Raw genomic sequence first — 25,048 nt, 5'->3', positions numbered from 1 at the left:
CCCATCGGCAGTTGATCCAGATGAGGAAAGACTTTTGAGGGTTTTGAGTAGGGCGAATACTAAACCTCAATTTACCCCACCATAATATGATGGAAAGTTGGATTCAGATGAATTGATGGATTGGATCTCAAAGATGGAGAAATATTTTGACTTTGAAAACACTATAGAAGAAAGGAAGGTGAAATATTCTTGTACTTGGTTGAAAGGTCATGCATCTCTTTGGTGGGAGCATTTGTAGGTTGATAGACAAAGAAGAGGTAAAGAGAAGATCAAGATATGGGATCAGATGGTTGCTAAGTTGAAATCAAAATTTGTGCCAACTAATTATCAAGTAAATCTGTTGCGGAAGTTACAAAATTTGAGACAAAAGGAATCTAGTAAGAAGGAGGACACCAAAGCATTTTACAAGTTTAATATCAGATCCAGACATGTTGATAATGAAGTTGAACAAGTTGTGAGATATTTGGATGGATTGTGGATGTCTATACAAGATGAACTCGGTTTGATCAAATTGAAGAGTGTTGAAGAAGCTTACCAGTATGCCTTGAAAGCAAGAGAGAAGCTAAACAAAAGACATGAGCAGAGGTGGAAGGCTTTTTGGAGGAATATTTCAAGGAGAAAGAGGATATAGCAGAGGTAGAGGAACCTATACGGATCAGAACAAGAACAAAGAAGTGAGCAAAGAAGGTAAATCATACTAGAAAGATGATAGAAATTTCTATCGGAGGAGAGAACTAGATAGATATTAGAATGAGAATTTTGGAAGAGATGACAGAAGAAAAGACAAGAGAGTGTTTAGAGGAACTTGCTATAAGTGTGGAGGTGAAGAACATCGCGCTTTCGAGTGTAAGAAGAAAAAGAATACTAGAAGAACAATAGTGGTGGAAGAAAACCCCATCAGATTAGCTAACAAACCAGAAGATGGAGAACTGTTGATGATGAGGAGAGATTTGTGTCATAATGGGAGAGATGAAGAGCCCTTGCAGAAGAAGAATTTGTTCAAGACTAGATGTAAGGTATCTGGTAAGAGTTGTAAAGTTGTCATTGATAGTGGTAGTTCAGATAATCTTTTTTAAGAAGAGATGGTGAATAAGTTAAATTTGGGAAGATTGAAACACCCTAAGCCTTATCAGATAGCATGGATTCAAGATGATCATAAGTTGTTAGTAAGTGAGAAATGTTTGGTGAAATTGAAAACTGGGAATTATCATGATGAAGTCTTGTGTGATATTATGCCTATGGATGTCTGTCACCTTTTGTTGGGTAGACCTTGGGAGTTTGATAGATAGGAAATACATGATGGGAGGAAGAATACATACACTATTGTGGCTAATGGGATGAAGAAAACCTTGTTTCCCTTAGATGAACCATTGAAGAGTGAAGTCTATATGAATTCTAGAAACTATTTTGTGGATGGAAGGAAATTCCTGGATGGATTGAGACATGAGAATGTGTGTTTTTCCTTAGTTCCTAAAAAGAATGAGAATCCACAGCATGAAGAAGAAAAATCAGAAGAGATAAAAGATTTGCTAACAGAATATGTTTAGACATCACTTCAGATAATGTGCCTGATAGATTACCACCTGTGAAGTATCAGTCATTGCAAGGACTAGGTTCCCGGAGCTAGTTTGCCTAACAAAGATGTACACTGGATGACATCAACAGAGAATTAAGATTTGAATAGACAATTGCATGAGTTGTTGAAGAAATGTTTGATTAGAGAAAGTCTGAGCCCTTGTGCAGTACCAATAGTATTAGCACCTAAGAAGAATGGAGAATGGAGGATGTGTACCGATTCCAGAGAAATAAACAAGATCATAGTAAAATATAGGTTTCCTTTGCCTAGGATGGATGACATAATGGACTGTTTGAGTGGAGCCAAGTAATTTACAAAGTTAGACTTGAAGAGTGGATATCATCAGACCAGGATTAGAGAAGGAGATGAGTGGAAGACAACATTCAAGACAAACGAAGGACTGTATGAATGGTTGGTGATGCCTTTTGGGTTAATTAATGCACTGAGTAATTTCATGAGGCTGATGAATGAGGTATTGAAGAAATTATTGGGTAAGTTTTTTATTGTATATTTAGATGATATTCCGATTTTCAATAACACAAAAGAGGAGCATTTGTTGCATTTGAGATAAGTTTTTCAAAGGTTGAGAGAAGAAAACTTGATGATAAATCTTAAGAAGTGTACTTTCATGAATGAAGAATTAGTCTATTTGGGATTTGTGATATCTGAGGTTGGTTGGAAGATGGACCCTGATAATGTAAAAGCAATTGTTGAGTGGCCTACACTAGAAATAATTGGAGAGGTAAGATCATTTCATGGATTGGCTAGTTTCTACTGAAAGCTCATAGAAAATTTCAGTTTAGTTTGTAACCCTATGACTAAGACAATGAGGGGAGATTGGAAGGAATTCAAGTGGACCACTGGAGCAAACAAAAGTTTTGAGTTGTTGAAGTGGAAAGTGATTGAGCAACCTATTAGCTTTACTGGATTTCAATAAAGTATTTCAAGTGGATTGCGATGCAAGTGGAATAACTATAGGAGCAATATTGAGTTAGGAAGGGAGAGCAGTAGCTTATTTCAGTGAGAAATTGAATGATGCCTAGAGGAGATATTCAGTGTATGATCAAGAATTTTATGCCATAGTTCAAGCCTTGAAAAAGTGGAGACATTACCTATTGCCTAAGGAGTTTGTGTTGTATAAAAATCATCAAGATTTGCAATATTTGAATAGTCAGAGTAAGTTGAATCAGAGACATATGAGATGGGTAAAATTTTTGCAGAGTTACACCTTTGTGTTGAAGCATAGAAGTGGGAAATCTAACAAAGTTGTTGATGCATTGAGTAGGAGAAGGAATTTCCTGACATAGATGAGAGTAACAGTATTAGGATTTGAGGAATTGAAGACCTTGTATGATGATGACCCAGATTTTGCAGAACCTTGGAGAGCATGTAGAGAACCAATTACAGTATAGAAGCAAGTGGTTGGATCACTTCATTTAGGATGGGATGTTATTCAAAGGAATACAATTATGCATACCTAAGAGTTCTATGAGGGAGAATTTGATAAAGGAGAAACATATTGGAGGATTAGCTAGACATTTTGGTGTTGACAAAACAGTAGCATTAGTGAGTAAGCATTACTTTTGGCCCTAGATTCATAAGGATGTTAGGAAATAAGTACAAACTTGTAGAGTTTTTCAAGTTGCAAAGGGTAGTAGACAGAATGTGGGATTGTATAAACCTTTGACAATATTAGTAAGACATTGGAAGGATATAAGCATGGATTTCATACTTGGATTGCCTAAAACGCAAAGAGGGAGTGATTCTATATTTGTGGTAGTGGATAGATTCTTGAAGATGGATCATTTTATACCTTGTAAGAAAACATCAGATTCATTACATATAGCAGACCTGTTTTTCAAGGAAGTAGTGAGAATGCATGGATTACCTAAGAGCATAGTTTTAGAAAGAGACACTAAGTTTGTTGGTTATTTTTGGAGAACACTTTATAAGAAGATGAAGATGGATTTGAAGTTAAATTCTACTTTTCACCCAAAGACTGGTGGATAGACAAAAGTAGTTAACTGGAGCTTGGGAAATTTGTTGAGATGTTTAGTTGGAGAAAAAAATTGAAGTTGGGATTTAATTCTTGCACAAGTAGAGTTTGCCTACAATAATTTAGTAAACATGAGTACCAGAAGGACACCTTTTGAGATTTTTACCAGAGCACACCCTAGAGGTATATCATAATTAAGAGATATTAGCAGTGAAGATTAGAGAAGTTTAGAAGCAGAAGAATTTGCAGATCACATTAAGGACTTACATGTTCAAGTTAAGAAACATTTGGAGGACATGAACAACAAGTATAAAGAGAATGTAGATGAGAAGAGAAGACATAATAAATTTGAAGTTGGTGATGAAGTGATGGTGTATCTAAGAAAAGAAAGATTCCTAGTTGGAACTTATAACAAGTTGTAGATGAGAAAGTTTGGACCTTGCAATATTTTGAGAAAGTTTAGTTCTAGAAATGCATATGAAGTGGAGTTACTAGATAGTCCAAGTATTTCACTTGTGTTTAATATTGTAGATCTTCATCAGTATCATGAACTAGAATTTAGTGAGGATAGTATTGCACACTTGGAGAAATAGTTGCCCTAGAAGGAACCAGATCAGATTGAAGACATTTTGGATAGTAGGATTGGGAGTAGTACTTGGAGAAGACAATATAAGGAGTATCTTGTGAAGTGGAAGGATAGACCAGTTGAAGATTCATCTTGGATTTCTCAGGAAGAGGTAGACTGCCTTGATTTTCCTTTGACTCTAGCAAAGTGAGAGACTCGCTTTTTCAACAACCTCGGATATCTAATGCATGAGCATCCTTGTTTCATGGCAATCTTGCATCAACCAAAAATATTTCCTTTCTATTTTTCTTTCTGTTTGTAGTTTCAACATTTATTTATGTGTTTCTTAGATTTGGCTCACCGGAAATTGTGGAGTTGGATTTTTCTTTAAGACTTTATCATCTTCCTTATTTCCAAACCGTGGAGCATTTGGATCATTTTTCGACAAGTTATCGCTACCGGTTTCTGAGACAGTTTTCTGTTACCGGTTGCCTGGACCTATTTGCATTGGTGATCTATAGGACCCTTTTCGTAGCTTGCAGAGCCCTGAGCATTGATTTTGATGTTCCTTGGTGTGTGGCCGACCTTTCCCCATGATCTACACTTCATCCTTTGGATTTTTCGGAGGAATTTCTTTGGCGGAGGCTGACCTTGTTGGTTTTACACATTAGGTCTTATTCTTCAAGTTTTGATCCCTTTTTGGGCTTGGATCCCCTTGGATCATATAAATAATTGTAATAGAGCATTAGAATGTAATTGAAAAAGTTAGACAAAGCATACAAGATAGATCTTAAGATTTGAGGTCTCGATTGTGACCTATTCAATATTTTTGAGCATGTTTTAGCAAGTGTGTGAGCCAGTTACTGTATCACGGTTGTTACTAGTTGGAATTCAATCTATTTTGCATTGCCTCCATCATCTCCTTGTTTTTCTATTGTGTTTACTCTTGCTGACCGGTCTGGACTAATCTCTTTGAGGTCCCTCCTAGTCAGTGTCTGCTTCACCTACTAATACTATGTGTAGGGAATGTCATTAGGGAAACAAACAAAGAGGAGTTTCAAGAACAAGGAGTATTCCATTTCAAGACCCTTGGAGATGCATCATACAAACCTTTGCAGGTCTAAAAGGACAAAAAGACCTAATGGAGAAAGGTATTTCATGTTACTCATTAATGATTATTCTAGGATGATAGGGGTTACATTTTTGAAAGAGAAATATGAAGCTTTTGAAAGATTTAAAGTGTTCAAATTAATGGTAGATAATCAAGTTGATGCTAAAATCAAGTGTTTAAGATCTTATAGAGGCAAATTATTTACTTCAAATGAATTTAAGAATTTTTAAGAGAAATATAGTATTAGAAGACACTTTTGTGTTTCAAGAACTTGTCAATAGAATGGTGTGGTGGAAATGAAGAATACAGAAATAGTAACATAAAACACAATGACAATTCAACCAGAATTGCAATGAAATTAAACTTGACTGAGAACACCATTACATAAGATCCTAATATAGGCAATCTTTTTTTAAAACAACCAAAGCATAAATTATTTGCAAATAAAGATTTTCCAGATAATAAGAAAATACAACTATTTAATACAAATAAATCCATCTTGTCATTTGTCCAATAAAGTTAAATAAATTCACATATGAATTAATCTCCTAATGTTCTCAAGCATAAATCTAAATCTAGACTTTACAAGCTTATCTGAAAACACCCAAACTATAATTTAATTATATTCATAAAATATAATTGTAACTATAGTTTAAATTATATTCATATAATATATTTAAATGTTTACCTATATAATTTACTTTTAATTATATTACAGAATATATGTTTATCACTTCAAAATTTAATTTCCACAGTATTATAAAAAATAATACCAAGCTGCATAAAATTAACTTATATAATTGTATATATATATATATATATATTTAAAAAGTCAATTTAATAAAATAATAATTTGTAAAAACAAACCCTGCATGGGTATCGAAAACACTATTTTCAGACTATACCACATGATTTTAGAAAGGCGCATTAAACCCCCCTGCCACCGTGCATGGTAGCCCATGCCACCACACAGTAGCAAGTACTACCGTCTGGTAGCACTGTTACCATAGGTAACAGGTGCTACCGTTCGGTAGCACTGTGTACTACCGCTGGTAGCAGATGCTACCGTAGGTAGCTCCCTACCTAACTACCATTTATAAAATATATATTTTTTAAAACAAAACCTTTTTACAATAATTTCAATAAAAACAATACTTTTCCAATAATTTCATTTTTAATCCTTCACAATATATATATTTTCTTAAATTATTTTTCTAAGATTTAATTAACCCAAATAAATATAAGGTATAATTAAATTTTCTTAAGGTAATAAACTATTTCGTAGAGATTCCGTTAATAAACAAAACTGTCATAGCCAAAACAAAAAAAAAAAATCAAACGAGAGAAGATAATTTCTCAGGTAAATACCCTTTCTTACAAATCCTGCAATTCACCATGCATCATGAAACCTTGCTAAATTTTCTATAATAATTTTTCCTAATTTTCCCAAAATTACATTTTTCCCATAAACTAGAAATAATCATCAGGCGTGAATTTTAAATCAAAACCTGAATTAACCAAAAGAGGGTTTTGGAATTGACAATAATTTACACACACATCATTCAGAGAAAAATAGAAACATTTTCTAATAACCCAAAATCAAAGAAGCCATCCAACCTGGTATAGCTTTCCTGGAAGAAATCTGTAGAAGAGCCCTAATCTTTTCAATAAGCTTCCAATAAATTTCTTCACCTAAATTCCTGACCTGTTTCCTGTGTAACTAAAATAAAGACCTATTCCCCTATTTAAACTAAAATTCTAGGTTCAATAGCTTTTTCTCAAAAAACCTAAATTTAGAATAAAAGTAATTTTATTTTCTTTTCTAATTTTATAACAAAAGATAAGCTAACATGCAATAATTAAAAATCATTATTCTTTCTTTTCTTTTCTCATGCAAATTAATTAATTTTTTAAATAAAGAATTAAAACAATATTTTAATTCTAATTAATTCTTTTATTTATTTATTCTTTTATTCTTTTATTTATTTATAATTCTACGAAATAATAAATACAATTAATCTAATTTATTTTTTCATAAAAATATATTTCTAATATCATGCAGCTTGCAACTTAATTTAATAATTTCTTTTAATTAACTAAATTTATAATCTCAATGCATAAACAATACAACTATGAGATAATTCCATAAACTTAATTAATTAATTAATTAATTAAATCCACTATAAACACTCAAATTAAACAAATCTCAAGCAATTACCCATAAAAAGATCAAACGACAAAATACGAAGGCCGAACAGACTAACAAGACGACCAACTAACGACACTCATACGAGTGTAACAGAGTAAAATAGGGTCAACTACTATCTCCTCCACTTCCATCAAAAAATATAAGGCACGTTCAAACCTATGAAGCCAGGTAGAGATGATACCCCATACCTACCTGGTACTTGTACCTACAATAATCTGCATCACCGAACCACACATGCATATATATACAATATAGAAAACATGACATACACACCGATGAAGGAGAATCGCGACGTTCCCTGTCTCACTGAAATGAGTGAAGGAAAATCATCCCCTTGCATCCAATACACTCACAAACACACAACATATAATTACACATTGCATAGATAAAGTAAAATGTCAGTACATAGCAATAATCCATAAAATGCCATAAATCACAATTACTCAAATACTGCAAATAAATTATACGTCTCATCTCCAGATAAAGTATAATGTCATACAAATATGAATAACATATCATGGTAATATATTCACTGAAAACAAACAAAAAAAAAATATGAGTCTAATGAGTTCAAACAAGTAGGGGTACTACATTCTCCCCCTCAAAACTAGGCTTACTCCTGGAAGCCTAAAATAAATAAGAATACAACTCTCTCATCTTTGCTACATCCTCCCAAGTCGCTGAGGTCTCATCATTTGGGTCCCATAGGACCCTTACCTGGTTGATGGTATGACCCCTGAGGATCAAATCCCGATGTTGAAGAATGCACATGGGCTCCATGGAAAGCTGCCCGTTCTCAACCTGCAAAGAGTTCCAATCAAGAACATGTGTCACATCCTGATGATAAGGTTGAAGAACTGAAACATGAAAGACATCGTGGATGTGGGATAGAATCGGTGGCAATGCTAGATGGTAAGCAACAAGTCCTATCCTCTCAAGGATCTCAAAAGGTCCAACAAACTGAGGCGCCAACTTAGAACCCTTTCCATAATGGATCAGACTCTTCCACGGACGCACTCTCAAGAACACACGATCGCCAATAGAAAACTGATGATCTATCCTATGAGCATCTACATACTTTTTTTTTCTATCCTGTGTTGCTACTAAATGCTCACAAATCCTATCTACCTGCTGCTCCATCTCCCGAAGAATATCCGGTCCTATAAGCACTCTGCCCTCTAACCGATCCCAACTCAAAGGAGTGTGGCAAGGATGACCATATAATGCTTGAAAGGGGGACATACCTATGGAGCTATGATAACCATTTTTATAAGAAAACTCTACTAGATAGACATAGTCCTCCCAGCGTGACTGTTGGTCCATCACATACATGCGAAGCATGTCCTCTAATACCCGATTCACTCTCTCTGTCTGACCATCTATCTCTGGATGATAAGCTGAACTAAAATTCAACTAAGTCTCCAAAGCATGCTAAAGTGAAGTCCACAATGCTGAGGTAAAGATAGGATCTCTATCAGATATGATCCACCTTGGAATCCCATGTAATCACACTACATCTTCCAAGAATACTCGTGCTACCACCGCTGCTATGTAGGAAGCTCGAATAGGAACAAAATGAGCAACCTTAGTCAATCTGTCAACTATGACCATGATGGCATCATGACGATGCAAAGAGACAGGAAAACCAACAACGAAATCCATGGAAATGATATCAGATTTCCAATCCGGTACTAGATTAGGCTGTAAAAGCCCTGCTGGGTGCTGATGCTCTGCCTTCACTCATTGACACTCTAAACACTTCGACACAAAATCAGCAATATCACGTTTCATACCCACCCAATGATAAATCTGTCTAAGATCTGCATGCATCTTCTTGACACTTGGATGTGCCGAATAAGGTCCATGATGGGCCTCGGTCATGATCAAAACACGAAGACCCTCCAAAGGAGGTACATAGATCTGTCCATGGTGACGAAGAAGTCCGTCTGCCTCAAGGTTATATCTAGAGAATCTACCCTCTAAAGGCCTTCCGGAATCTATCACTGCTCTAACATCCTGATACCAAGTATCCTAAGGAAGAACTGCAAGAATCCTCTCTCTTAAGTCTACTCCAAGGGACATTGTTGAAACTTCATGCCGCCTACGACTCAAAGAATCCACCACTATGTTCTCTTTCCCCTGAATATAACAAACATCAAAATCATATTCGCAAAATAATTCCATCCATCTCCACTGTCGAGCATTCAAATTTGCCTGTGTGAATATATACTGCAAACTGTGGTGATCACTATGCAGCTCAAACTGACGCCCTAATAGGAAATGCCGCCATCTAACCAAAGCATGAACTACAGCTGCCAACTCTAAATCATGATCTGGATAGTTCAACTCATGGTTCTTAAGTTTGTGAGACTCATAAGCAACCACACATCCATCTTGCATAAGTACTGCACCTATACCTTCCAAAGAGGCATCTGTGCATACCATAAAATCTCTAGATGGATTAGGAACTGCCAAATCGAAGCACTGACAAGGAGTTCGTTCAAGGTTCTAAAAGCTGCTTCACACTGTTCTGACCAAACAAACTTCTTCCCTTTTCTTTGAAGAGAAGTAATGGTGTCCTATCCGGGAAAAGCCTTCAACAAAGCGATGGTAATATCTGGCCAAACCCATAAAACTCCTAACTTCTGAAACATTGGTCGGCACTGGCCAATCAACAATGGCTTGGATCTTTGCAGGATCCACGAATATACCTTCTCCCAAAACCACATGACCAAGATAGTTCACCTCAGTTTGGAAGAAGTCACACTTTGCCAAATTGGCATAAAGTTGATTCTCCCTCAAGCACTGCAAAACCTGGCGCAAGTGACCCTCATGCTCCTCCATAGACCTAGAATAAATCAGAATGTCATCCAAGAATACAATGATGGAACAATCAAGGTAGGTGTGAAAAACCCATTCATTAAGCTCATGAAAACTGAAGGCGCATTTGACAACCTGAATGACACCACTATGAACTCATAGTGACCATAATGAGTACGAAATGCTATCTTCTGAATGTCTCCATCCTGAATGCGCAACTGATGGTATCCAGACTTCAAGTCAATCTTAGAGAACACCTTGGCTCTCATAACCTGATAAAAAAGGTCATCTATATGAGGTAATGGATATCCATTTCAGATGGTTACCTTATTCAATTGTCAATAATCAATACATAATCGAAGAGAACCATCTTTCTTCTTAACGAAGATAACAGGTGCACCCCAAGGGGAAACACTAGGACGAATGAATCCCTTGGCCAATAATTCTTCTATTTGCAACTTCAATTCACTCAACTCCTGAGTAGTCATCCGATATGGAGCTCTCGAAATAGGTTCTGCACCAGGAACCAAATCGACATGAAAGTCTATGTCTCGCTTTGGAGGCATACCAGGAATATCCAATGGAAACATGTCAACATACTCTCTAAGAATAGGGTGACTATCAAGAGTGATTTCTCGCCTCTCTGACTCATCCAATTCCTCAAGAGTAACTGCAAAAAGCTAACATCCTCTACGCATGCACCGCTTAAGTTGCATAGCAGAGATCATACGTAGGGATATCAGCCTCTGAACTCCCACAATCTCCACTTCTCTGCCAAGGTCATATAAACACTCCACTGTCTTCTTGCGACAATCTACATGAGCACTATGAGATGATAGCCAATCCATCCCCAATACAACTCCATAAGAACCCAAAGGAATAACCGAAAGGTCAACTGAAGTAACTATGGTTCCTAGTCTCAACTCACAACTGGGAACAAAGGCATCTACAGAAACACGGACACCTGTAGCCAACTCTACTTGCCACCTATTCGCCTGCTTAGCCAGTGTAAGTCCACATCGCTCCATAATGGATGAAGAAATAAAAGAATCTAAAGCACCAGAATCAAAAAGTACAAGGATAGGGGTTTCATGCAACATACCTGCTGCCTCAATGACTGTATCTTGATGATCAGCTTGGCGGTCATCTACCGCTACAAATACTCTATGGGATCTCCCTACATCTCCCACTGTAGGTTCAGATGTTGCTGGCCTCTAACTACCTATGTTGTGGAAATTTTGAGGGCACTACGCAGCTCTGTGACCAAACTGCCCACATGAGAAGCAAGCTCCTCTATTACCTATCGGTCCACTAGATTGCTAGAAACTTCCCTGGCTAGGGGAGTGAGATGCACTCTGTGAGGTCTGCCCTCTAGGGCCTTGTTTGACCCTTTGCCAGTTCCTGCTCTTCTTATTCTAAGAATTTCCACCTTGTTGGCCCTGGAACTATTTTGGTTTTGACTGTTGCTGTTGTTGTTGCCCACCCTTAGCAGGTGCTTGAGGAGTCCTAAATGGTGCAGCTGACTGGGACTGATTTCCCCGAGCTTTATTTCCACTGGTAGGTGCACTCCCTATTTGCACACTTGTCTGACCAACAAGTGCACAGATAAGGTTTAGCTCAACCAATCTGGCTTTCACCACTGCTATCTCTACTGAAGGTGGCTCAAACACCCTCACTCCTCCACTGATACGGTCGTTCAAACCTCTCAAGAAATGTTGGACAAGCATAGCCTCGTCATTACCAATTCTGGCGTATTATTTGAGCTCATAGAACCTGTGCTCATATTGGTCTACTGTCATCCCATACTGACACAAGGCATAAAATTCATCTGCTCGAGTCTGCCTCCACTAGGGTGAGAGAAATCGTGCGTTGAATCTCTCCAGAAATAGTTCCCATGTAATGGTGTTAATGCATACACCAATTTTCTCCTCTAATCTCCACCAGATTGCCTTTGAACCTATAAAAGAAACTAAATTTGAGATTATTCTTGTTGCACCAGAAGAAAAGACAGATCCAGAAGATATGTTGTTACCAAGACTGCACCCATGATGCTTAAGCTAAAATCTCAACAATCTTGTGAAACATGGGATGATTTCCAAGCTTGCGGGTTTCCTATTATGGAAATCAACCTCCAGAGTGAGATGGTTTTCTTTAATGAAAACTCCTACAAACTTAATTTCTTGATGGGAAAAGGAATAGGAAGAAACTTTGAATTGGAACCCATCCTACAAGTGATGCACCAAATGATTGACCGAGACCTACAACCTACTTAACTCACAAAACCTTTCAACAAAATAGACTTGAATCTCTCACAACCTAGCTAAACAATCAAAAGCATAAGTATTTCTTAGAAATGACTGAATCCAAAGCTTGCTTTATGGAAAACAATATGTTTTCAAAGCTACAAACAACTAAAAATAGCTAGCACAACCTAAGACCTGAACCTATCATGTATCTTCCTACACCAACCATATTTGAATGAGACATATTTAAAGGATTAAGCATAAATCACAATAAAACATCAAATCATTCATCCATTATAGGAAATAAAAAGTATTGAGAAGGAATATTGCTGCTATTTTATTGAAAAATAAAGGAATACTGCTATTACAAAACTCAGAAATTGAGTCACAATGCTTCATGCCCAACTGAAAAGAAAAGGGCAGAGAGAAAATAACTAACTAAAAGAAGATAGAAGAGAAGATTTTACAGAAAAGGAGCTCTTTCTTTGACTAAAAGATAGAACTAAAATTGAACTCCACATCTTCATCTTTTATCTCATTTGAAGCTAATTATATTCACCTTGGAATCTTCTTCAACTTTGCATGAATAATCTGATTGGGGTTGAATTTGAGGTAAAAGCCTTGAAAAAAGAAAACTGACCCTAATTGGCTAATAAAAAACTTAAAACTCACTCTAACTGATTTTTGACCCATGTGAAGTCTTAAAAAGCCCATAACTACTTGAAAACTACCTCAAACCTCCTCTTTTCTAAGCCCAAACAACTTGATGAAGAAAATCTCATCTTTTTCTATTATGATTACTCCTTGAACTGATGTTCAACTTGGGTGAATGAGAAGTGATCAAATTATTGAAACTATACTTTCTCCTTAGGCACGGGTTGGAGTTATTCTTATATCCTCATGACTATATTCTCATAAGCATAGACTACTCTATTCATCATATCAAGGCTACTCTTATCTACATCCTTTATGAAGTCTTTCTCTGTCATGAGGCCACAATATTGATGATAGTGATATGATAAGAATCTTTGTCTTGAATTTTGATAGATTTGAGACACATTTCCATTTTTCTTGAAGTGATCATCATGATAATTGTCAGTTGGAATTTGATATTGATCTACTCATGGCTCTTGACAGTCAATGTTAACTTCTTGAAACTGAGGTTTGTCATGAAAGTTTCTCTTTGTCATTCCAAACTCTTACACTATCAATATTTATGTGATGCAAAGGTGGATAGATATTTAAACTAAACTTACAAGAAGGTTTACAAATCACCAAAACTGATACACATTTAGGGAAATGTAGTGTCCACCCTTGACTTGACTTGTTTTGATTAGAGCTGACTTTTATTTCATGCATGATAGACTTATCTCGACTATTTATGATGATTTGGATGATGATTGTTCATGTGTTTTAGTTATGCATTGTGATGATAGACATTATTGTGCATATGCTATTTTGGATGATTTGATCATGTGATTCGATGTATACTATATGCTTACTATGTGATAGATTATCAAAAAATTATATTGATCATGGATTTGATGTTGATTTTGATTACACTAACCTTATTTCATGATTACATTTGATGAGATGCTTATGTGATGTGTTTGACTATCTTCGTGATAGAGATGATTCTACATCACTCATTGCGAGCGGGGTGTGTCGTTGCGACTCTCTATCACTTGCTTGTTATGATATATATATATATATATATATATGTTGTATTATCATTTTGTGGTTGCAGGACCTTGGAGTACCAGACATCGACTCCACCTGGCTTCACAGGTCTAAGCGTTTCTTTAATTCCAATGGCTTATGGGGTTCGAAGATGACATGAGTTACCTTCACATACTCTAGGTCTAAGATGTGTACCAAGTGTCGTAGCGTCTTTACGTAATTCGCCACGTCAGTTTGTGAGTTTGATCATTTTAGTATTGTGAGTATGTTTAGAGATGGTTGATTTATTTGATTATGTGATTCTTGATGTGTGATTTTATAATTAATAATGCTTATTTTAATGCATCTAATTTATTGGCCTTGAGCATTTAATTATTTGATATTTTATGATTATTTATTTTGTATGATTTTAATATTTATTTGGTATTTTAACCTTTATTGAGGTTTGACCATTTATTTGATAATTATTTATTTATTTATTTAATGTTTATTTATTTATTGTTTAATTGGCATTTATTTATTATTTATTGTTTAATAATGCTTTGATATTTTAATGTTGATTAATATTTATTGGTGGCTTTTAATTTATTTATTGAGCCTTGGTTATTTTATGTTTATTTATTTAGTCGGCTTTTTAGCCTTGGCATCTTGTATTTAATTATTTAATTGTTTTTATCTTAAATGATCCTTAGATATTTAATAGGGCATGGTCATTATTGTTTGTGCATTGGTAATCGATACTTTATAATATCTTATTACATTTCTCTTGTTACTTGGTAAATAATATTTTATACAATTTTAGCTATTTCTCTTATTACAAGAGTAAATGAGTTTATTATATTCCCCACCTACCATTAAATGCTATTGGCTTGACTATTTATGAGATTATATTTAATTTAATTTAATTAACTAATTTATTTATGGCTTATGTTTTATTTATATAGTTGACTTTATTTATTAGTGGGAGTGTATGAACACCTTTGAATAAAATAATAATATCTTCCCACTAAGTTGTATCAAAAGATTTTGTGTTACTACTACCTACCCTCCATTCTCATTGATTGAATTTGAAATGGAAAATATAAAAGTAACATGGGGTTGGTAGAAAATATTATAATTTGATTTATTTTCATTGGCTAGGGTTTTGCTTTGGATTTCTTTTTATTGGGTAGTCTAGATTTGTTGCTGGGGGGCTTTTTACCATTCTTGGAGATTCTTTTTCTACAACATTTGGATTGTGGCTTGTTTTTTTTGGTTGGATCTTGTGTTTGGATTTGGATTTGGAGCTCTTTGTCAAATTTCTTCCATAACTTCTAATTCCAGGTTGGAGCCCTTATCTTTTGTAGAGATTATTTTATTTATCTGTATTCTCCATGTCTGCAAAAATTGTTGTTTATGGGTTTTAAATGGGGAAAATGATTATAGTCAAGCTATAGATTATGTATTTTATTTTATATAAAAATCATGAAATTTGCGATTTGGGTTTTTAAGTTATGACTAAAACACTACAACTGTGTATTTGGAGTTTTCAAGTATTTTACTTATTTTAATCTATTTCTCTCAATCATTTGTTTGTATCAGAGGCTTTTCAGATATTTATTGATGTTTTTCCAGATTGTACAATTGATGGATTTGATGAATCTTTTACGGTTTTGATTTTATATGATCATTATGATGGAGTTATGCCTCTACCATGTTGAGAAGCCATGGTAGAGAGAGTTATTTATTGTGCTCAATTCATCAAGTAGATGTGCCTTACTGTAGAAATTTATTATCTTATTGATGCATTTTATGCTATGAGGCTCTTGTTGTTTAATTGGTTTTATGACCTTTGGATGACCATGTATATGAATGGTTGTATGATGATTATGATTTCAGATTTAATTGATATTAGCCTCTTATTGCATTTATTGTTTGGGCCATGTTAGGGGGGGAGTGGGCTTCCATGTGATGATCGGGGTCATGAGAGATAGGCTTGCATGAGGTTCCTAGTAAGGATGTATGAATTTCATAAGGCTCCTAGTAAGGATGTATGAATTGCATGAGGTTCCTAGTAAGGATGTATCAATTGCATAAGGTTCCTAGTAAGGATGGATGAAGTCTAGACTGCTAGGGCACATTGGAAGTTTATCATGTTTTGTAATTAAGTGATAACCTAATAATTAATGGGTTGGGTAGTTAGATTCATTAATAAAAATAATAAGTGATGTGCACCTCATGACTTGATCCTAAGGAATATGTTTTAGGATAAGCATGAGAAGGCCATTGCTATGGCAAGTCAATCTCCCTTGTTCTCTCATAGGTTGAGATGGCTCCACATGCCCATAAGGCTAGTGCCTTATGTTGCTATATATATTACATTTGTTATGTTAGAGGATGGCATGTGACGACACTCCACTCCTACATGTGTCCCTTAGTGGTTTATTATTATCTCTTTTGAGTTTGCATTTATGCCTTGTTGATTCATGCGCCTCTAGAAGTTTAGTCTTGTATGTTGTGATTGGCCCATGCGTGCGAGTCCATGTGTGGTTAGTCTCTTTGGTTATAGGTGCCAGGTTAGGTTTAGAGTGTGTGTTGGGACCTTGTGTCATCTCCTAGAACGGGGGGTGGTTCCTTTGGTTCCACATGGTTGGGTGGTTGGTTCTTTTAGCCATTGGGATGTTCTCTTGGATTCTTCGTGCGTGGATGCGGATTATCCTTCTTGATGGAAAATAGATGTACCTTGTAGAATATTTATGTAATGAAAATGATGAAATGCATGTATGTAGTATCTTGTTTGTGGTGGATGGAATCATGTAAAAAAAGAGCTATGTTCTTGAAGTATTGTTATGTAAATGTATTTGTAAGTAATTCATGAATGGTAGTTAGGATGTTTTATGATTTGTAAATGTGGAAATGAGATGTTCTTGTTAAATGAAGGGAATGATTTCATGTACCTAAATCTGGCAATGGTGTTGCAATTGAAATAGATGTGATTTGTAATATGATCTTTTTGTAATGGTTAGAAAGGAATTTTATGGTTATTCTTTAGATTGTGATTTAATATGTGAAAGAACCCTGAGAAAAGGAATAATCTTAAATGTCAATATTGAGGATGTTAGATAATATAGATAAGGTTTAGATAATGATGTCTCAATGTGTATGCTTGGAAATTAAGAAAAGTATGCAGAGAATGAAAAATATTATGGAAGGAAAATATTAGGATTCTTGTGTTATGCATTAGGGTTTATTATCAAATGAAATGATCATGTTAGGAAAGTGGTTGTATGTGTAGTTAGATTAGAAAAAAGAAATTGTTGCTAATAGGTAAATCATGCTAGATAGATAGTAAGTGACTTGTATATGATGTATTCCATGTACTTATATTAGAAGTAATGGATTTATATAGTTATATGTTTGTAAGTTAGTAAATGAACTTTATGATTGAAGGAATAGTGTGATGTTTTGCTTACTCATGATTAAGTAAAGAAATAAGGGAATTTAGTTTATCATGTGGATTGAAGAATGAATTACAATTTATACATTATGAGTAGATAATCATATTAGATGGAATGAGATCATGTTAGTATTAGATACGATTGAAGTATGTTTAAATGCATTAGTAAGGATGGATTATACCCATGCATTAGGATTGCACTATTATGGAAAATGATAAGAGCATGTAGAAAGGAAATGATGGGTTAAAACACATTTAGATTTGGTGTATAAAATGAATGTATGAATATGGGATTGTCTTACATTTCTAAGGAGGGAATGTAATATTTAGTAAAATGGTAGAATGGCATGCATACCACGATGGATAGATAATTTGGTAGGTTGTATATCTCATGGTGAGGAAATGAATACGATGCATTAAATTAAAATGGAATATATTTATCATGTGAGTAGGATGTCATTATGGTGGTAAAATAAGTAATGAAGTTGAAGTACCTTAGAGAGAGATTATTGATGTTATGTTATTTTCTCTTACGTAATTAATGTAATGATATGTGTTCATAATGGTTATTGGTTAATGAATGTAATTAGATGGAGATGTTTCATGACACATTAGTTGTTAATAGTTTTTAATAAAAAAAAAATCTCCATTATTGTGTTAGTAGTTTTAATTTCTCTAGGGTATTTTGGCGGGCGTTACGAGAGATCTTTCTCCCAACTCACCTATCGAACCAAGTCTCCTGGACCTAAGTAAAGAGGACTCAACGTGGGGCAGGAACTCAAATGGTTTCATACTTCAAGGGAATAATTAAAAGGTATCTTATAATATCCAAAAAAATATTTTACATGCATTGGTTATGGTCTCTAGCAAGAGGAATGGTGCAACCCTTCACAAACACCCCAAAATCCTAGTAGCTCTCCTTTTTAGGACTGTCATTAATATATTTTGATATAGACTAGATATCAAGACTATGAAATTATTTTTGAATACCCTTTTTGGATTTATAAAACATATCAAAAAATTGGCATAGGTTGTTTTGTAATAAATCAATCAAAACTGGAGTTCTATTGCTGCTCTAGAGCCCTAATTAGCCCTCAATTCCAAAGAAAGTACATCATAAATGCACAAAAATCCTCAAATTATGGTTTAAAGAGTTTCCTTATATCTACAAACCACCAATTCTATCATTTTTGGGCACCCAAACACTTAGATTTTAAACAGGTCCACTCAAACCCTCATTCTTAGGCCTAACACATGGGGATGTAGGCATTCATTGCACCAAACATGCTTCAAAACTTAATACCCATAGAAAAAAAGAAAAAAAACTTGGAGAACCCCTATATATACCATTCCACAATATTTGGGCTTCTGATCACAATGGAATGATGAGTTATTTACATTTCTTAGTTTGAACCCTTGAAACTAGGGTTTCAGGACAATTTTTAGAAAAAAATGCCCACAAAATGCTTTGTACTAAATGAAAATGCACAAAAGTGATATCAAAAGAAATAAAATTCAGTAATATTTCAAATAGAACTAATCTCACATCTTGATTCAACCGTACAAGAAAGATATGAACAGTTTTTCAGCAATGTTGCAGGAAAATTTCAGAGAAAAGCTTTGAATTTGATTGATTTTTTCCTCCTTTAGGTGAATACATCAACAAACAAATTGACTCAAGAAAAAATGAGGCTATTTATACTTATCATGCCCCATTCCAATGACCCCCAACTAATTTTTAAAAGGGGTGACTACTGGAAAACAAAAATACATAAAACTTGTATTAAAAATATGTTAAAGTTGACAAGCAATTTTCACATCTTTTGACAACTTTTGAGCACCCAAACACTTAGCTTATAAAAAGGTCCACTCAAACCCTCATTCTTAGGACTAAAACATGGGGATGTTAGACATTCATTGCACCAAACATGCTTTAAAACTTAATCCTTGCAAAAATAGAAGAAAAACCACTTGGAGGACCCCTATATCTACGATTCCAAAAGATTTGGGCTTATGAACTCAATGGAATGGCGAGTTATTTATATTTCTCAATCCAAACCCTTGAAACTAGGGTTTCAGGAGATTTTTTAGAAAAAAACACCCACAAAATGTTTTGTACTCAATGAAAATACACAAAAGTGGTATCAAAAGTGTTACCCTCCATATTTTCCCTTGCACTATGTCTCCCACGTCCTCAAATAAAGAGTGTTTATTTAGTCTTACCTTGTATAACTCTCGATGTTGGCCTTATTAAATTTTTCCCATTTGTTGAACATGTTGGTTGAACCTCTACAAAGTTCAAAGTTTGAGTTCAATTGGAGCGGGTTGTATCACGACTTTAGTTTTATGAGTTTAAGGTTGATGGTATGATGAAAGAGTAAGGATCTAATCAACTAATGAGAGGGGGAGTGGGGGTGAATCAGTAGATAGAAAATTGATATAAACTTTCACCAATCTCATAATCAACGCAAAGCAAACTCTAAAATTGGCAAGTCAAACCACAAAACTTCAAATGTAATATCACTGACAAGATAAACCGATTGATTGTTATAACGGATTAACAGTAAACAACTTGAAACTCACAAACATCCAAATACTTTACTGACATAAGTAAAACCTCATTTCATATTGTTGTAGGTTAACATAACCTATCAAAGTGGATTAAGTAGTTAAGCAATTTAACCATAGTAAACATAACCACAAAAACATTCACCACTTGACACAATATTTTTGATGTGGAAACCCAAATGGGAAAAACCACGGTGGGGATGAATACCCATAAGTATTCTGAACTCTTATGAAGTTCGCCCTGTTAGGAGCCAAGCCTGTTGAAGCTTTACAAAAAGTCCTATTAAGATTAGATCTTGTTAGGGACCACCCGGTTAAGGGATTTACTATAATGCCCTATTAAAAGAAATACCCTGTGAGGATTAACCTTGGTAGAGGATTTGAAATCCAAGCTAATGGACCACCTGGTTAGAGGATTTGAATAACACTAAGCTTGTTAGAGCTTACCCGGTTAGGGGATTTTAATACTGTAATTGTTAGAAAACAACAAGAGTTTGCTAATTTGTTTGAATAGCACTATACTTGCTTGTTCAAATCCTTTTCATGCTCCTATCTGCCTTTACACAAACTGTAGATACATCATCCGGTCCGGCAACCACACTCAACTAGAAATTTGCCAACTCTGAAACAAAAGAAATCATCGACCTTATAAACAAATCAATAGTCAGTAACACAACACAAACCTAATTCTCTCCTAGAGATTACAAACAAGTTGGTTCAAGTATGACCATCGAATTACATAACAATCTCTACACATCATTCAAGATAGCCTCGACCGCTCCTTAATCACTGCTTCATCGAATTTTTTTATCTCTCCCACTAGAGATATTTCAAACTCACTTTTCATTTCATTTGCAAAGTCATTTCTCATGTCATCATTGCCCCTAAATATGATATCATCTACAAACCATTCACTAACCAGTATCTTATCTCCTTCAGATTTGAGATATATGTTGCTATCTTCACTGGTTCTTTGAAAACCTATCTTCATCAGGTGTGAATGAAGCCTTTCATACCATGCTCTTGCTGCTTGCTTTAACCCATATAGTGTCATGTGCAATTTTCATACCATGTCTTTTTTGTCAGTCAAAGCATAATCATCTGGCTTATCAATTTATACTTATTCTTTTAGTATTCCATTAAAAAATGATGACTTCACATTCATCTAATATACTTTGAATCCCTTATATGTTGCAAATGCAAGTAAAGTCTTGACACCTTCTAGTCTAGAAACTAGTGCAAAAGTCTCACCATAATCTTCTCCTTCTTCGTGTGCATAACCTTTGCAAACCAATCTAGCTTTGTTTCAGACTACTATACCATCTTCATTTAGCTTGTTCCTGAATACCCACTTAGTACCTATCACAATTTTATTCACCAGTCTGGGTACTAGGGTCCATGTATTATTATTCTCAATTTGTTCAAGCTCCTCCTCCATAGCTTTAATCCAATGATCATCTCCAAATGCTTCCTTAGCAGTTCTAGGCTCAATAATGGAGATCATGCAATAATTTTCTCCAATTCTTCTTCTGGTTAATACTCTAGCATCCTTATCTCCAATAATCTGGTCAGGATTGTGATTGAGTCTCACATACCTTGAAATAACATGATCATTATCTTAAGGTTCTTCTTCTTCATTATCATCATATTCTTCTGACTCTACCTATTCCGATTGAATTGGTACAACAACATTCTCTTTACCAGTTTTAGGCTTCATCGGTTCTAGTTCCAAAAATAAAATGCAAGGATCTTCATCCTTTTTCTCCAAACTAGTTTCGCCTAAGACTTCAGGATACTCATCCACTCGAATATCAACACTCTCAGTGATTCTCTGTGTCCAGTTGTTGTAACATTTGTAGGCCTTACTCTTGGTGGAGTAACCAAGAAATATACCTTCATCACTTTTAACCTCAAATTTACTTACATAGTCACCTCTCTTAATAAAATATTTATTGCCAAATATCTTAAAATAACTGACATTAGGTGATCTACCATACCAGTATTCATAAGGAGTCTTATCCTTACCTCTTTTTACCAAAATCTGGTTCATAGTGTAGACAGATGTGCTGACAGCTTCTCTCCAGAAAGTTTTCACTACACCTCCTTGTATCACTATCAACATCGTTCTAGAAAATTCAATAACTGATTGGTTGTTCCTCTCTGTAATACCATTCTGCTGTAGTTTCCTTGATGCAGAAAGTTGCCATTTGATACTATTTTCTTCACAATATCTAGTGAATTCCTGAGAAGTAAATTCACCACCTTGATCAGTCCTCAGACACTTTATTTTCTTACCACTCTCCTTTTCAGCTAAGGCCCTGAATGCCTTGAATTTACTAAATGCTTCTATTTTATCCTTTAAAAATGTGACCCACATCATTCTTGAGCAATCATCAGTGAAGATCATAAAATATCTATCACCTTGAATACTTTTAGTCGTTATTGGTCCACAGAGATCTGTATGAACCAAATCTAACAAATGTTCCGTTGAAAAAGATTTTCTCTTAAAAGATGAGGATGTCATCTTTCCCAACTAACATTCCTTACATAGAGCATTAACCGGTTTGTCCAAATGAGGCAAACCTCTCACTTTCTTGGACTTACTCACTTTAACAATGTTATCAAAATTTATATGACAAAATCTCCTATGCCAAAGCCAACTATCATCTACTTTAGCAATTAAACAGCTGTTAACTTTAGGATTCAGGTGAAACAAGTTACCTTTATTCTGCTTGGTTGTTTTCTTGTTGCTCTTTCTTCTGATCATTAGTCATAATCCCACTAGGTGCAACATATTGAGTACCAACATGTTCCCAGTATTGACTTCCTAGACTCTTAATATAAATTTTCATTCTATCACTCCATAATTTGTAGTTCTCTCTATTAAACTTAGGACCTTCCTTCTTCATCATGTTCTACAAGATCTTTACCTCAAGCTGTTAGGCTTAGACCTTAGAGGACCTGAGAAGCTCTGATACCAATTCATAGTATGATGAAAGAATAAGGATGTAGTCAACTACTGAGAGGGGGGGGGGGTGAATCAGTACATAGAAAACTGCTATAAACTTTCACCAATCTCAGAATCAACCTCTCAAAGAAAACTCTAAAACTGACAAGTCTAACCACTAAACTTTAAATGCAATATACTTGCTCATTCCCAAGATAAAAACCGTTATCTCAATGCACCAAAAACTATTTGAAACTCTTCTCATCCAACATGCATATGTGTCATAATAATTACCGCTCATCATTAGATCATAAACCAATATAACAAACTTTAAAGGTTAGGGTTTATCAAATCAATAGGTAGGGTTTACCAGTTCAACTCTCCAATACTTAGAAATACCGATTCACTCCACAAACTCACCTACCGGTTACAGTTCCCTTCACTAGCTCTTCCTACCAGTTACAAAAACAACATTGTAACAACATCATTACCGGTTAATTGACATCAATGACAATATAACATTTCATTAATGCAATCTTCATGCAAATGCCAACAAAGGTTTTGTAATTTTAGTCATTGAACTTGAACTTTTGAACCTTTTCATAGTTCAAAGTATCATAATGTTAGAACCTATCTTTCTTAAGTCCAGTTCTTGTAGCGAATAAGCCACAGTATTTTGGTGCCTTTTTCTTGGTTTATTCTTGTTGTCCTTTTGAAGTTGAACCATTGCACCACTTCTCAGAGGGTTCAAAGTTCAAATTTTAATGATCAAAAGCTTTGGAGATAAAAGTGGTGAAGCATCAGCAATAATTATATAGGAAACATTCCCAATTTAAAAGGTGAACCTCAAAGAAAGGAAACGTGATGTAAGGTCATACTTGGAGAGGTAATCATTTAAAAGAAAGATATGAAAGGCAGAGATTTGAAATTAATGAGTTATTAGAATTCGGTCTTTTCGAAGTAAGTTGCAATGAATACGCCTATGGTTGACAATCATAACAGAATGTGTGACCGATTTTCAGGCCAGTTCTCTATATTTTTAAATAGCTATTTTGCCTAATTCACTTGCCCAAATTGGTAAGTAGACAATTTGTGTAGGAGATATTTTCTATTCTCAGTACTTTGAATCAAGAGCTCTGCATGAAAGGTGAGTCAAAATCCTCTCTCATTTCTATGATTTTGTGAATAGAAAGCTTTAATTTGTGGTTTGGCTTGTTATACTCTTTCTTTCTCCATCTCCTGTTTGTGAAATTCAAAATGAGACCCACATTGCCCAAGATAGACCAAAGTTATGGGTTAGTTTGTTCTCTGCTTGAGCTAGGGGATACCTTTCTGCCTTCAGTAGATTTAGGAGAATTTCATGCAAGGGAACGAATCCCGACCAATTCTCCCTTAATGAAAAAGATTTTAGATAGTGGGTTAGTAGAAGCGACAATTTTTCCTCCAGCTATGTTATGCCCTTAGTTGGTTTGGGAGTGCATGAATAGATACGACCATGCCCAGAGGTGTATAATAAGGTGCAAATGGTGAATTTTTGCTCAAGATTAACTAGGAAACTATTTCTGCGGTAATGAAGATTACAGAGAAAGACCAAAATGAATATTAGACAGTGGGTAAGTCTCAAGGGCTATTCTCTGAGAAGAAATCCACCTACAGAGGTATTATTGCTAGAAATGGTTGTTGAAGTTTCAAAGGGGAGGTTCTCAGCTACCAAGACCATTAATGCGAGAACATATAATCAGAGAAGTGAGGGATAGATTCATCATGTTACATATAATAAGGGGAAATCAAATCACCTTTTATTGGAAGGACTAGATGTACTTTTTCATTCAGGTAGTTCTTGCTAATAACAAATACATTGATTGGGCTGAGTTGATAGCAGAGAGATTACATGAGG

This window comes from Cryptomeria japonica, chromosome 8, assembly GCF_030272615.1.
Source record: "Cryptomeria japonica chromosome 8, Sugi_1.0, whole genome shotgun sequence".
Taxonomy (NCBI): domain Eukaryota; kingdom Viridiplantae; phylum Streptophyta; class Pinopsida; order Cupressales; family Cupressaceae; genus Cryptomeria; species Cryptomeria japonica.
This window is presented reverse-complemented; position numbering follows the sequence as displayed.